We start from the raw sequence: 12,012 nt of genomic DNA, 5'->3' as shown, positions 1-12,012 counted from the left end.
CTAACTGAGTCTAGTTCATAGATCCCGACTTTCTTTGGCTCAAGTGCACAAGGATTTCACCATAAATGGGTATTATGAGCAATCTTCTCTAAAAGATCATATCATTCTTCAAATGTCATTCTCATGAAATCTCCTCCTGAGTGTGAATCAATTGTGTTTCTTATGGTGGAGTAACTCGTGTAGAAATTCTGAACAATCATCCATTTCGGTATTTCATGATGAGGACATTGCCTTTCAAGCTCCTTAAATCTCATCCAAGATTCATACAAAGTTTCATCATCCCTTGGTTTAAAAGCTACCATCAAATTCCTCAAATGAGTGGTCTTCCCAGGTGGGAAAAATTGAGATAGAAAAGCTTGAGATAGCTGCTCCCAAGTAGCTATAATAGCTTGTGGAAGTGAGTCATACCACTCCAATGCTGAATCCCGAAGAGAGAATGGAAATAAGGTGAGCCGAATAACTTCATCAGAAACTCCAGGTTGTCTTTGTGTACCACATATCATCAAAATTTTCTTCAAATGAGAATGAGGATTTTCAAGTGGGCTACCTCCAAATTGTGAATTCTGAACCATTTGAATAAGACCAGTTTTTAATTCAAATTGATTAGCTCCAATAATAGGTCTGTTATCTCTCACATCAGTACATCTAGGAAAAGCATAGTCTAACATGGATCTTCTTTGAGGATCATTTTGATTAATAACCACATTTTGCCCGTTTTGCTCGTTTCCTCCATTATCTCCACCAATAGCTCTATTTTGATTCTCCATATTTTCGATTGTCTCCTCTTGCTCAAATATTTGTTGTTCTTCTTTTTCTGCTTCTTTTCTTCTTTTGTATTCCTTTTTGTTGGCTCGACAGAATTTTTCAATTTCAGGATTGAACAACAATTCGGTGTCACTTGTGCTTTTCGATCGTCTCATAAACAATAAAAGTACCTGAAAAACACAAGGAACAGTAGTGAAAATAAAAGAAAATAAAAATTCTAATTAGCTTAAAACAATTAAAATCCAACTTAAAAACAAACAATTCCCAAGAACGGCGCTAAAACTTGATACTCTCTGTCCGCAAGTGCACGGGTCACAGTAGTATAGTTTTAAAAATTGATATCGATCCCACAGGGAATTGTGCTTAAATTGGAAATAAAAGTATAAGCAAATTAGAATGACAAAAATTAAAAGATATTAAAAATAAAATCTAAAAATTAAAATTAAGACAAAAATTAAAGATGTAAAATGAAATTTGGAATTAAAATTGGTATTTAAGGAATTAATGCTAAATCAAACAATTAACTAAAATTAATTAAACTAGATTACCAAAAATTAATGTGGAATTTCTATTTATGAAATTTGAGAGGAATTAAATCTAAATTCAATAAAAATAAAAATAAAGTGATTCTAGAGATTGGATTTAAATTGGATTTAAATTTAAATTGGATTTAAATTGAAATTGCTATTTATGAGATTTGGAGGATTTAAATCTAAATTCAATGAAAATTAAATTGATTCTAGAGATTGGATTTTCAATATTGTTTGCATGTGATTTTTCCCTAATTTAGCCAAACACATGAGAATTGCAATTTTGAGGGAAATCATTTCTTAAATTTTTGAAACCTTTTTCAAGTATCTCAAAATTGGTTTTCATTAAATCAAACCCTGTTTTCACGGTATTTCAAATCTAACAAAAACCCAATTAATGCTCTAATTGATTTTTGGAAAGTTCCCCTTAATCTTCTTAGCTTATTTCTAACACCAAGAAAATAAAGTTTATTGCAAGATTATCTATCCCCAATATTCACTTTTCAGTCCATCTATTAAGGATTAAAACTTAACTCAATGAGGGCCCATTCATCAAGCATGGAAATAAGCACACAAGCAATAAATCAAAATATAACAATCTTCATTTAAATGGCTAAATCAGTTCAAAACCACAAAACAAATCAATATTTACAAACCCATCTCTAGAATCTCAATCAACTACTCACAAATCATTGTTTAAAAATAAACCCAAATGAAGAAATGAAGAAATAATGGAAATGTAAGCTTAAAGGGGTAGAAAAACCCAAAGAAATTTGCAGATTCTCACGCACAAAAGTGCAGAAAACGTGATCTGCAGCTGCTGGAAAAAGATGCAGAAGATGCTCCTCCCTTTCCCTCTTTCTATCTTTCTAAAAATGCCTCCCTTGCTCTCTATGAAAAGAAAGTGATAAAGGGCTCTTTATATAGGCAAGGGGACTGTTCTAGAATGGGTAAAAGGGGGAAGGATCCAGAGAAAGTGAGGTAAAAAGGCTGGAGTAACGGAAATGCCACGTCAAAAATTTTCCAGTAAAAACGACATAAGCCGAGTCAGTTGTGTCGCGGGTTGTGTCGCTCTCGGCGTGAATATCTGACGATCGACACAACCTGCGACATAAGCTAATTCGGTTGTGCTGCAGGTTGTGTCGCTCTCGGCCATTTTTTTACTCAACTTCAAAATTTTTGCAATTCGATTTTAATCTCCTCCAAATGGCTACTCTGATCAAAATACATCAAATTTCTCCAAATTTATCCTACAAAACAAATGAATTCCAAAAATTAAACTAAGAAAAGTGAAAATTGCAAAATTGACTAAATATATACTAATATCTAAAATAATAGCTATGAATAAGGGTAAATTATGTGCAAAAATTACTCCTAAATGATGATCTAAAATGCATGCATCACTCCACTTGCTAGGTTTCTTTCTTTCCTTTTCTTTTTGCTCCTAAAAGAATCTCCAAGGTGTAAGAACACTTTTTTGTGTTGCTAGGTTAGGGTTTTGTGGTGTGGAAGCTAGGAAAAATCAAGCTTTGAAAAGCTTGAAAATGGGTAACTATGGTGGAGGTTCACGGCAAAGAAGAAAAAAGAAGAAGAAGTTATGATTTTTTTTCAATTTTCAGCCCATTTTATCCCTTTTAAGTGTATTTAGTGAATGATGATTGGTGGAGGCATTGTAATGACATAAGCATGAGGTCATAATTCCAAATTTCCTTCATTTTCTTTTCTTTTCTTTTCTACTCATTTTCAATTTAATTTTTAGAAATATTTATTCATATTTTAGATCATAATAATTATTTACTTGGACAAGTCGGTTAAAAATCATCTCTGAAGACGAAATGACCAAAATGTCCTCCGTTTGACTTAACAGACTAAAATTATCTGTACCAATTGAAAATTTTTTCTAAGCATTTATTTGGCATTCTAATGCCATAAAAACCTCAATGACTCTTCTCTGGAGTCCCAACAATTATTTTATAATTTTTTCCCCAGATCTAGGGCTCCTAGTTGCGAGAACCGCAACTTCTCACTAGGTTACCCATCGCTAGGGCACCGGCTCATTTAACTTGATTGTATTTTATTTCTAAAATTTTTTCTAAATTTTTCTTATTAATATTTGAGTTAATTATGGTTCTTTACTTTAGTTTAAATATTTTTTCGGACGTTCTAACTGTCCGAACCAACATTGATCACCGAAATAGTAGACTATACGGACTAGTTAAAGTGAGGATGTTATATATATATATATATTATAATAACAAATAAGTTTTATTTAAATATTAAAATTGAGAATTTTAACTTTTAATCCAATTTAAGTATTGGTTATAAATTCATAGCTTTTTAAGGAAGAGAATTATTGATATTGATAAAAATACAACTTAAACCAAACTTAAAATTTATTTTTATATGTAAATAAATTTTCATTTTATTTTATTTTTATTAAAAATGAAAGTAAAATATTTTATATTCTCAAATTATTTTTCAATATAAAAATTAAACAAATAATTTTGATTAAAATACTAATATAATATTAAAATTGCATTTGAATTATGAGTAATTTAGGTAAATAGAAGCCGTCAATCTAAATCCAAGGAACGAAGGCTCCATTTATTTTGTGAAAAATTTTTTCTTAAAAATTATTTTTTTTACATTTTTTAGTATCTGGAGGACTCCAAATATTGGTCAATGAAAATTATTTTATTATTCAAAAAGAAAAATAAGCAGCTTTTAAGAAAAATACTTATACATGTATGATATAAATATATGTCATTAGTTTAATATTACAATTAAATAATAGAAAATATATTCATGAAAAATATATTTTTTTAAAAAAATAATTTTTATAAAAAATATTTTTTATATGTAAATATTTTTCACAGCCTAAATGATTATAAATATTGAAATGAAAAACTCTTTTCACTAGCTGCTTGTCTACTTGGCAATTATCTCCTCCTTTTTTGGCCATGTTTTGATGAATTTCCTGCCAGCAGATTTTTGGACTTAATATAATTTGTCCTAGGTCAGGTATGGATAAGTATATGACTGTTTTTTTTTTTTTCCATCGGATAAGTATATGACTTAAGTTTAGCTGGATGATCCCATGCTAATTAAATTTTTTTATATATATATTAATAAAAATTATGCTTATAAAAAATATAATAAATTAAATTGTTATAATTTTTAATTCATTAACTATAAATTTTTATAGAAAATTATTTTATTAATAGGAATATATTTCAAAATTAATTTATTTTTTAATCTAAGCCAATTTTTATCATATTTCAAATGCTAAATTAATATAACTCATAAAACAAAGCAAGATCCAGCCAATATAACACAGAACGGATGAAAAGGCAACATGAAGAGTAGACAATTAATTAATTAATCATAGTATCTCTTATTTCATAAATTATTAACTTAAAACATAAATATTATCGGCTCTATAATATTTAGTGTTTTATCAAGTAGTTGTTTGCCGGTTGCTTAAATATTACGGGTTTTCTTTTCCGACATATTTAAATATTTTATTCTATTTATGATTAGGTGATAGACTAATCCTTTTTAAATAGAGTGCGATTATGTTATAGCTTTCCCTGTAAATAATGATTTCACTGCTTGTATTTACACCTAAATATAGAATACAAAATGCACATTACTACTCTGCGCGCCAACGTTTCACAGGTATTATGGGTCTATTTTAACAAAACTAAATTGCCACAACTAATTAATGTAGGATTTTGTGCCACAACAAATATAATATTCATACTCTCTACAATCGACATTGCGACACATCTCAGTTGCCTGTAATGGCCGTCCTCTTCATATGTTGTGACAATAATTCTGACATATGTGCTGATGCTCAAATTAAATTAAATCCCAATATCTAATTGTGTAACTTTTTTTTAGAGGACGAGCAGTTCTTTTCATCTCAAAACTATAAATTTTAAGCATGCACTCAGCTAAGTGCATTACTGTACAAAAGGGTTATGCAAATTTTATAGAAAAAGTAATTATTCTTTTCTCATATACAAGGTTTTATCTACGTATGGGATGAAAGTTTATAGACTTTTTTCATTACGTTTAAGCTTTAATGACTCGTTTTGTATCAGATTAGTTTGGACGATTACCATACAAAATGCATTCTCACATGTCATCCACCGATTCATCATTTGAGTCTTACTCATGTTCTAATGGAGCCATTGGGGTTTTAAATATTTTGCTTAAAAAAAGGAAAGTCTTTTCTTCTTTACAACCACATGAACCTCACTAGGGCAAAAAATCCAATTCCAAGATGCACACAGCCTTACGTGGAGCCACTATTTTCGTATTATTGATTATAGGTTGAGGCTGATACAGAACAAAAGTTCAGCCCTGACACCGCCTATACACATTTAAATTTTGCCGCCGCCACCAGCATTATAAATTTTATTATTATTTTAATTAAATATCATTACTCAAGAAATAATATTAAAGGATAAAAACAATTCATGCGTGTAAGTGAAAGCCAAAAGATTATTATTATTATTATTATTATTATTATTATTATTTAACTCTGTTATGGCAGTGATATAAAATTAGGAAAATGCTTGGTGTATAAAAAAAAATATTTATAAAAGTTGTACAAATAAAATGAAATGCTCACTCTATTTTTAAGTCATTTAGATTTTAAATTAATTTAATTACCACCAAAATCATTTTCATCTAAAATTCAACTAATCATAATTCTCTCTCTTTTTTTTTTTTTTTTTTTTTTTTTTTTTTTTACGAATTAGCTCTTATCAATTTCTTAGTCATGTCCCACCAATTTTTTAACTAATCAATAGCTTCTATTAATCTCTCAACCAATCATAGCTTATCAAAAATTTAACCAATTATGTCTAATTACACTAAAAATTCAATTAATCACAATTAATTTATATAGTATGTTAGAATTGAACCGAATCGGACTAGTTGAATCGATTTGAATGAGAATTGGGCCAATGATTGGTTCAGTTCAATCTTTAATTCATTTATTTAATAAACTAGAGTTGACCCATCTAAACTGGGCGAGTAACCGTTGAACCAATTAGGTCATAAATTAAGTAGCTATAATCAATTAGATTAGTTATTAACTATTAACAATTAGATGATAAATAAAGTAACTATGCTTAATTATAACATAATCAATTGAATAAATAAATCAAGTAAGCATTAACAATTAGATCAATTAATCAATTAGATGTTAAACAAGTAACTATGATCAATTGATAATAATCAAGTAGTATTGAGTATTTTATTAATTAATCAAGTATATCATAAATTAAGTATTATAATCAATTAGATCATAATCAAATACAATCGGATATTTTATTAATTAATCAAGTAGATTATAAATCAAATAATTATAACCAATTACATCATAATCAAGTATTATCAGTTATTTTATCAATTAATTAAATAGATCATAATCAATTACATCATAAATCAAGTAACCATGATTAATTATATCATAATCAAGTACTATCGAGTATTTATCAATTAATAAAGTATATCATATTCAATTACTTTATAAATCAAGTAGCTATAATTAATTATATCATCATCATGTACTATAGTGTATTTTATTAATTAATCAAGTAGATCATAATAAATTAGATTATAAATCAATTAATTATGATTAATTAGATTATAAATTAAATAATTATGATTAATTATGTCATAATCAATTAGATAAGGGTGAGCATTATTCAGTTCAAACCAAAATAACTAACTGAACCAAATTAATTCAGAAATTCGATTAAGTCTTTATAGAAATTCAGGTTCGGTTTTATTTTTATTTATGAATTTTTCGATATATTTGGTTTGGTTTTGAAAACAATATAATATTTTTTTTCCTCTTGTGAAAATCAGATCGCCTAATTAATTAGATTATAAATCAAATAACTATGATTAATCAGATCATAATTGAGTACCATCAATATTTTATCAATTAATCAATTAGAACATACATTAATTTATTATGATCAATTACATTATGATTAAATACTACTGGCTATTTTATTAATTAATCAAGTAGATCATACATCAAGTAATTCTAATCAATTATATCATAATTAATTAGATCAATTAATCAAATAACTATTAACAATTCGATCATAATTAAACATTAATAAATATTTTATCAATTAATTAAATACATCATAATTAATTAGATCATAAATTTAGTAACTATGATCAATTACACTATAAGCAATTAATACGGATGAGCGTTATTTGGTTTAGATTGAAATAACTGACTGATCAAACCGAATTAATTTGAAAATTTGATTCTATTTTTGTTGAAATTTAGTTCGGTTCAATTTTTAATTTTTAATTTTTTGTTTTATTCAGTTCGATTTTGAAGATAGCATAATAATTAATCAAGTAATGATTAATTAATTAAATTTTAAATCGATTAATTATAATCAATTAGATTATAATAAAGTAATATCAGGTGTTTTATTAATTAATCAAGTAGATCATAATTAGTTAGATCTAAATCAATTAATTATAATCAATTACATTATAATTAAGTATTATCGGATATTTTATCAATTAATCAAGTATATCACAATCAATTAAATCATAAATCAAGTAAATATGATCAACTACATCATAATCAATTAAATTGATTAATCAAATAACTATTAACAATTAGATCAAGTACTAATAAGTATTTTATAAATTAATCAAATAGATCATATCCAATTAGTGCATATATTAGCCATGATCAATTATAACATGATCAATTAGATAGCGGTGAGTATTATTTGATTTAGACTGAAATAATTGATTGATCAAACATAACTAATTTGAAAATTTGGTTTGGTTTTTGTAGCAATTTAGTTAGATTTAGTTTTTATTTTTGAATTTTTTTATTTATACAGTTCGGTTTTAGAGATAACATAATATTTTTCTTTTTTTCTTCTCTCTCGTGAAAATCGAATCACTTAATTAATTAGATCATAAATTAAGTAACTATGATAAAATAGATCATAATTAATTAGATCAATTAATCAAGTAATTATTAATAATTAGATCAATTAATCAAGTAACTATTAGTGAAATAAATCATAAATCAAGTAATTATAATTAAGTACATCATAATTAATCAATTAGATAAAAGTGAGCATTATTCAGTTTAGACTGAAATAATCAGCCAGTCCGATTTAATTCATAAATTTAGTTTAATTTTTGTAGAAATTTGATTCGATTCAATTTTTGTTTTGAATTTTTTGGATTATTCGGTTTGATTTTAGAGATAACATAATATTTTTCTTTTTTCTTTTGTCTTCTGAAAATCAGATAGTCTTCCATTGTTATAGAACTTGAAGGATGTATGAGATAGAACTATAAATTTAGTTCGAAAAAAAATAAAAAATGGATATATGAAGAAAATACTTTAGATGGATATGGAGTCTTTTGCTTAAGAATAAGTTATGAAATTTGAGGTTAAGATGTGCTATTATTGGTTAGAGTAATGGTGAACTCTGATAGGTTAAAAGAATGGTGGATTCTGATATGTTAAAATAATGGTGGATTCTGATCGGTTAAATAAGTCATAGGATAGTCTCTTATTGGTTGAATAATTGGTGAAACATAATTAGTTAGAGAGTTGGTAGTTTTTTATTGGATGGCCAATAATAGAAGAGAGGGAAATTATAAATTTTGAAATTCAAATTATAAAGAGCTAAATAGACATTACACATAAAAAAAGTGCTATGAATTTACTAAATTATCCTTATTTGTACATTTTTGTACACAAATTTTTATACACCTAGTCAAGTCCATAAAATTGTTGTTGAAACTCTCATCTATTTTGAATTTCTTATAATTATTTTATGCTTCACTTGTTAGATCTGAACATGAAGGTAGTATTTTAAATATCTCACATTGATTAGGTATATGGATAATATACCTCTTTTAAAAAGTTGGACAATTATTCTTATCAGAGGTAGCTTTTTACAGGAATAGAAATGGGGTGAGTTGGAGGGGTGGGATCCCTCCTCTCTCCTCATGCTTCAAAAGAGTTTGAGGTCAAGATGGGGACTTCCCATTGGGCATCAAGCGGGGCAAGTTCCCCATGGGACTTTTTTTTTAATTTATTATTATGTAATATAAATTTATTTATTAAAAATAAATTAAAAGTTAAAAATATAAGTATTATACCAATTTTTTTTTATTAAAATTATAATATTTAGATACACAAATATATAAAAATAAATTATTTTTAACAAAAAAAATAATAATAACATATTATTGTGTAGGCATGTTACTGGGATTTGGGGTGAGGAAAAGGTCTCCCCATTCCTATCCCGCAGAATATCGAAGTCGGAGCCGGATTGGAGAAAATTGATCGGGTACGAGACGGGTCAGATCATGTTCAGAAATAAATTATTATCCCTATCTTTTGGGCTTGAGTTAAACTTATCTATTTCTTTACATCGTATTAAAGTTGATGGTTTGGCAGGACGAGTACGGAGACCATGATCAGTGATTCTTGTGATGCCCCGACACATGGATGGAAGAGCAAGTACAATCTCGATAGTCTCAATGGATCATGAAAGCACTCTTTTGGAGAAGAATAGACTGATAAAGTGGAGACTTTTAGGCACACTCAATAGCCCTAGCATGACTTTTAGCACACTTGATTAGGTGGGTTTGATGGAATAATTGTGCTTTAAATAATGCCATAATACTTGAATTAAGAGAAAGGTTTCCGTTCAAGAGGGGGTAGACTCTCGTAGATCAATTGTCATGTCAAATTCATAAGTTTATTCTTTTACAAGGCTTAACAAAAAAGATTCTTCTCAAATACTTTGGACTCCCCAAATTTTTAACAAGTGGTATCAAAGCCTCTCAAATCAAAAGGTCTAAAGTTTCATTCTTAGCAACCTCCATTTATTAATTTAATATTTCAAGAAAAGATAAAATGGGCAACTCACACGATGCTCTCTCTTCTCTCACAATCCGATACCCAAATCTAGCATTTAATATTTGCAAAAGAGGAGAATAATATTAATAGAAATCTAATCTCCTAATCCTAATAGAAAAATAAATCTGTTAAAGATTCTAAATAAATTAAAACACAATAAAAAATATGAATAAGAGCGAAAAAAATAAAATACAAAATAAAATAAGAAAATAAAATAAATTAAATCTAGCCAAATATAAAGTAAAAGTGTATTTGGATTCCTTGCATCACATCACTAGTCCTAACGAATGGATATATAATTGTCAGTTTAAAAGGGATTATTAATTGGTTAATGATACTTTTTTATGGTCAAAATCAAATCAAAAGGAATACTATCCATTTGCAACTGTCAACTTACAAATGCAGTTGGCCAACTGCCATGGAAATCAACCGAACTTGGTAAATTCAGAATAGGATTACCATTACGTTGGAAACTTTTTTATTTTTTTAAATACTATGTGGCAACTCATTTTGATTATCGGATTTTCTCACTTTATGGTAAACACATAGAAAGCATATTATTACCCAAAAGAGTAAAACTCGGACTACATATAATTTATATAAGAGATAAGACATAGGCACTGTACGTGAAGCATATTTATTGGATCCTAAGCATACAGTATTTTATGGGAATGAAATTCTGTTTAAACTTAATTCTATAGCAAAATTTATATATTAAATATATAATTTTATATATTTATATTTTAAATTTATAATAAATAGAGTTTATTCAATTTCTACATCCTTTCACGTCAAAAATAATAGGGTGGATATTTAATAAAACATATTATTATAATCTATAATGGAATAAAAAACAATGAGACAGAGGCTACGACTTTTAGGATATCCTATTTTATGTGCAGCCATGTGGATTAAGACTCATCCAACTTTAATCCCATGTGGGCGCTATATATAGATTTTTCCCCAGAGGAATTAAATAATTAGCAATGACGAAGAAAAACAAATCGGATGAGTCTTTTAAAAAAAATTTAAAAGTTGCTTTTAAAAAAAAATGTTATTGACAATGATAATTATTGTAATAAAAAATTTATTAATAGTAACAATAATTGCTGTTATATATTTTTTTATGTGTTATTAGTAATAATTATTATTTTTTTATTATATGTTACCTTTATATTTATTATTAATATCACTGTAAAATTTTTTTAGCCTACCTTAATAAATTTTTGGAATAAATGATTAGTTGAGTTAAATTGAGTTGAGTATCACCATAAAATTTTTAACATTTAATACATTGAAACTAAAATTCATTGGTATATGCTTATCTTTTACTTGCGAAATTAATTGTTCTCAATTTATAGTTTAATTCTATTATGTGTAGATATGACACAAGATATATTCAAATTCTTATAACTTCTCTTTTAAAAATTTTCAATATATATATATATACATAAAAGATGACTGGACAACCCTCTCATATCTTCCATTCTTTTCGAAGGAAAGCAACATAGCTGATAACACCACACGCAGAAAGCTTGTCCATGGTATATATGAAAAAAAAAAAAAAAAAAAGACAATCTGCTTTGGTCTACACGTTCTCCCCCACTATCATTTGTCCCTTGTTAATTACTCTTGAATTTTGGTCCAATATAAATAGGATAAGCTTTGGTCTACTCGTTCTCCAAGCCTTCAACTACTTATTATTCCTTCTTCTTTGACAGATGTATATAGCTGTGCGTCGCTATTACTACCTTATACATTAATTAC

The 12,012-nt window shown here is 27.2% G+C and overlaps 1 non-coding gene across 1 annotated transcript; it reads left to right on the top strand.

Annotated features, from left to right (window-relative positions):
• Positions 1 to 210: 210 nt before the first annotated feature.
• Positions 211 to 317, top strand: LOC131181791 (small nucleolar RNA R71). The gene has a single exon (XR_009150268.1). It is a non-coding gene; the product is annotated as a small nucleolar RNA R71 (small nucleolar RNA).
• Positions 318 to 12,012: the final 11,695 nt, after the last annotated feature.

Source organism: Hevea brasiliensis, chromosome 7 (assembly GCF_030052815.1).
Source record: "Hevea brasiliensis isolate MT/VB/25A 57/8 chromosome 7, ASM3005281v1, whole genome shotgun sequence".
Taxonomy (NCBI): domain Eukaryota; kingdom Viridiplantae; phylum Streptophyta; class Magnoliopsida; order Malpighiales; family Euphorbiaceae; genus Hevea; species Hevea brasiliensis.
This window is presented reverse-complemented; position numbering and strand designations above follow the sequence as displayed.